A 5,172-nucleotide genomic window follows, 5' to 3' on the forward strand; every position below is an offset into this window, starting at 1 on the left:
TATATATATATAATTTTATTACATTCCTGACCCCATATATACCAGTTTCTCACTATCAATTACAAGACCTTCAATCTGGTTGATCGATTAGCGTAGTTAATCTGATTTTTGGAGGGGAGAAGGGGGTAGAAACATGGTAAAAATTAACACTCTTGGCACAAGTAATACTAGGTTGTGCCTTGCACACAGCCTGGGGGGGGTTAGTTCATTTTCAGCATTGGGAGACTGTTCCCTGTCCGTCACTGTACTGTGCTCCAGTTGTGGCAGGAGCGTGCTTTTTTAAGTTTTGGTGCTTTAGTGAAATTCTGCAAAAAAAAAAATGAGCGAATACTGCATTTTTGTAGACTTTTTATTTGTTTTAACTTGCTAAAATATGTGCTTAATTGACTAAAGCAGTAATTGTTACTGACTTACTATTGTGCTTAGAGCAAAGAACGCTAGGCAGAGTATGGACCGCCAGAAGAGCCAGATCTTGTTTTTTTTTAGTGACGGCTTTGAGACTAGAGCAGAAGAGAATTAAAACTGATCTATCACCAGATCATATCGGGATACAGGCGGCATACATTAATAAACAGATCTTGGCCCTAATGAGGCTGGTGTACTAATATCGCAATGGCTGTATAATCAGGTCCTTAAAAATAACATTTTAGGAGTTCAGACAAAAACTGCCCCTCTTTCATTTTAGGCAAGAGAAATTTCAGAAAGTATTATATAGGGATTTTGATGTAAAGACCTGATGGTGCTGAAGAACTGATAAAAAAAACTACCGTAAATGTTTAATACACAGTATTATAACATGAACTTTAGAGGTTGTCAGGTGTAAAACTACAAGTCTGCAGTTACTTTTGTCTGACTGCAGACTCGTAAATCCTCACATTGTGCACTGGTGGGATTCACAAGTCTGCAGTCAAAGTGACTGCAGACTTGTAGCTTTAGATTGGATAATTCCTTTAAGTCCAGGGTTGGATGTCCGTACTGAAAATTGGATTGGTCAAGACAATACGTTGTGGATGTGACTGCTCATCCACATTGCATACAGGTACTGTGCTGCCTTTCATTGCATGCTTTATTTTGCTGCCTTTTCCATGCAGGTGGTCAGTCCCTGTACACTGGCTACAATGGGTCTGTGGTGCACATGGACCAATTAAATGCTTAGGGTTCATTCAGACAAGCATACAAGTCTGGGCCAGCGCTTGCACCGTGCTTTAAGCAGCGCTCAGTGTTACTGTACCGTTCATAGGCTGATACAGGCTCATTTATTTCAATCCTGAAGAACTGATGGCTTTTGTGGATCATTTAGAAAGTCCATCCTTCATGTGGAATAATGCAAAAAATATATACATCAGTTGTATCCTGAACTAGTGCCCGTTTGTTTGGCTCTAGTATCTCCGGGGATATGATGGAGATTATCCCAGACTTAAGTGTTTCTAGGAATAATGCAGATTAGCGCTGGTATGAATGAAGCGTAAGAAGGCGGCTTATGTGGGGGAGGGCGTTATTAAAGGGAAAGTAAGATGGAGTCAGATTTTGTGATCTGGTATCAATATGATTGAGACTGGTTTATGCAACCAGAAGTACATGATTGTATGTAAAGGAATGTGATAGAAAACGGTATTAATGATGGCGGCGCGCTGTAGAAAGTCTGTACCACTAAACGATTACTTATTTGTACGCCGTCCAGTATCTGCTGCTCCATTCTATGATCTGTCCTTTGCTTAATCTGATCAGCACAATAAAGACATTCCTTATGTGTTTTTCTGTTGTCATCTTCTTCGGATCTCATTCAGCGCACACAAGACGGTCGAGGAAAAAAAGAATGCGCCGATGTCACAATATAGGCACCAAGGGGTTAAGCAAGAATTTTCCCACCATTGACTACAGTCATAGCCAAATAAAACTTACCAATCGGTTCAGCTTCCAATTATCACACAAGAAGACCCTGATACATCGGTGCTTTGATAAATTGCAAAATGTTTATACAACTCAAGCTTGTGCAAAAATTTAGCAATGTCTTTTTAATCCAGACCTACCATAAAAAATAAAAAAAAGCTGGTGTTATGACTTTGCAGGGCTGGGACCATGATGTTTCTTTTGCCAGAAACTTTATTCCAGTCCCTGACTGGAGTAAGATGTGTGGAGGCTCACCCCACTATTCTTGTTCATTAACAGATACCCACCTCCAATAAATCAGGTAGCGCTAACACCGATAATGAACCAGAGCCAAAATCTTCAGACATTTCTTCAGGTCTTTTGTAGTCAGCCTCATTTACAACACAGGCTATTAGTTCGCTGGCTTTCCCCTTCTTTATCAAAAGCGTCTAAACACGCAAAAGCAGAAACTCCTGTACATTAAGTTTTATTGTAACGTACATTTTCCAAAAATTTCAGTCTATGCTTTGTGCAGGTTCCCCTTTCAGTTCTGTTTTTACTTTTTTCGTACAGTAGCATATAACTGTTTGTGATACTGCCTGTGCAATCTAGTATTATGATAGATACTTTTTTTTTTTTAAACCCATTTCCCATAGTAAAGGACATAATGGTAATTGTAGGTTCATGTGATACAAGGTCAGCCTCCACAATCTACATTGGTAATTGATTGCTGTACTAAGCTTGGTGCTGTATTCCTGTACTGATGGTGCGTCTGGTGCTGTAACTGTGTTACAACCTATTGCAGCCCAGTTCTTGCAACACTGGGGTTCTAGCAGCATATCCTTGATGTTTTTTGGATTGGGGGGGGGGGGGAGACGAGGCATAAAATAACTGTATATGTCCAGTGAGTTTATAAGAATAAAATAAGACATACAATCCTGCCACCTTTATTTACATAAGGTAATAATTTACATGTAAAACAAAAGTACTCAATTTATTAGGCAAGTTTTTATAAGCCTCCACTTTGATATCCATGAAGGAGGATGTCAACACATGTACATTAGCCACACTGAACACGTTAACCCTAGCTTTTGTGCTGAAGCATCTGAGCATGTGCAAAGATCACTTTGAAGAGAGGGGGAGCTCTGACATCCCCTATTGTGATTGGTGGATCCTGTGTTATCAGCTGTGTATAGAGGATTACCTGTCAGTGTAAAGATGCCTTCACACTAAGCGACGCTGCAGCGATACAGACAACGATGCCGATCTCTGCAGCGTCGCTGGAGAGCTGCTAACGATGCCGAGGTCCCCGGGTAACCAGGGTAAACATCGGGTTGCTAAGCGCAGGGCCGCGCTTAGTAACCCGATGTTTACCCATGTAAAATGTAAAAAAACAAACAGTACATACTTACATTCGCGTCCCCCAGCGTCCGCTTCCTGCACTGACTGAGCGCCGGCCCTAACAGCAGAGCGGTGACGTCACCGCTGTGCTGTGCTTTCACTTTATGGCCGGCGCTCAGTCAGTGCAGGAAGCGGACGCCGGGGGACGCGAAGGTGAGTATGTACTGTTTGTTTTTTTACATTTTACACTGGTAACCAGGGTAAACACCGGGTTACTAAGCGCGGCCCTGCGCTTAGTAACCCGATATTTACCCTGGTTACCATTGTAAAACATCGCTGATATCGTTGCTTTTGCTGTCAAACACAACGATACACGGCGATCTGATGACCAAATAAAGTTCTGGACTTTCAGCAACGACCAGCGATATCAGAGCGCGTGTCAAACACAACGATATCGCTAGCCAGGACGCTGCAACGTCACGGATCGTTATCGTTTAGTGTGAAGGTACCTTAATCCTGCTGAAAACTCTCTGAAAAGACAACAGTACGAATCTAGAAAAAAAAAAAAGCCGCAATGGCCAATGTAAAAATTCCAGTTTTTTTTATATAGTACAGATTGTGATATGAATAAAACCCAGTTAAAGATAAAAAGAAATACGGTACATGTAAACACACCTGATTTGAATAGATCCTTTTCTAATGATCGCTTCCCTTTAATGTGCATGATACGTGACCTACCACTCTGTAAACTGTTTATATGAAGCAGCAGGATGTCTGACCTCCACTGATCTGATATTGATGACTTTTTCTAAACATAGGCCATCCATGTCAGAAGTGCCTACTGTTATAAAAAGCAAAAAAAAAAAAGTATTAACCCCTTAGTGACGGAGCCAAATTTTTGAAATCTGACCAGTGTCACTTTATGTGGTAATAACTCTGCAATGCTTCAACAAATCCCAATGATTTTGAGATTGTTTTTTCGTGACACATTATAATTTATGATAACGGTAAATTTAGGTCAATATGTTTTGTGTTTATTTATAAAAAATTTGCGAGAAATGTTAAAAAATTTGCATGATTATCCCTTTAATCCAGATGGTCATACCACAGCCAACCATTAATAAATAACATTTCCCACATGTCAGCTTTACATCAGCACCATTTGTAAAATGTTATTTTATTTTGTTAGCATTTTAGGAGGTTTAAAAATGTAGCAGCAATTTTTCATTTTTTCAAGGAAATTTACAAAAAAATTTTTTTTAGGGACTTATGCATGTTTGAAGTGACTTTAGGGGGTCCCATATATTGGAAAACCCCCAAACGTGATACCATTTTAAAAACAGCACCCCCTGACATACTGAAAACTGCTGTCAGGTAGTTTATTAACCCTTCAGTTGCTTTACAGGAATTAATGCAAAGTGGTATGACAGAAATGAAAATGTGTATTTTTACCACCTAAATGCCGCTAACTTCTGAAAAGATTACTACAGCAGTCAGACTCTAAGGCCGCTGTTTGGACTTGAATTGCCATTGCAAACATCAGGACCACAAAATCATGATCTGAGGGCACCAGTTTGGATAAAGAGGAAGCCCCCAGACTCTGTTAACCATTTATAATGATGTAGTCACTATTGACAGCAGCATCTAAGGGGTTAAACAGATTTGGACAGTGCAATCACTGATCATGGCTGATACAGCAAGTTGTCAGCTATAGTGTACAACAGACAGCTGCTGGATTGTCTCCTGTATGGGGAGGCTATTCTCTTATATCTCAGGTCAGTTAAAAGACGTATTGGCTGTCATTATGGGGTTAAAGGAGAATCCTTACACAACACATCCGAAAAACCTGTCTCTGCTCCTGACGGTCCACACATCCTACATGGGGAACCATGTTATCCATATGTCTAACAATTTAGTGTAAACTGGACGGGGTGGGGGGAGGCAAATGATGAAACCAGCAGT

The sequence above is a fragment of the Ranitomeya variabilis genome, chromosome 7 (genome assembly GCF_051348905.1).
Source record: "Ranitomeya variabilis isolate aRanVar5 chromosome 7, aRanVar5.hap1, whole genome shotgun sequence".
NCBI lineage: Eukaryota > Metazoa > Chordata > Amphibia > Anura > Dendrobatidae > Ranitomeya > Ranitomeya variabilis.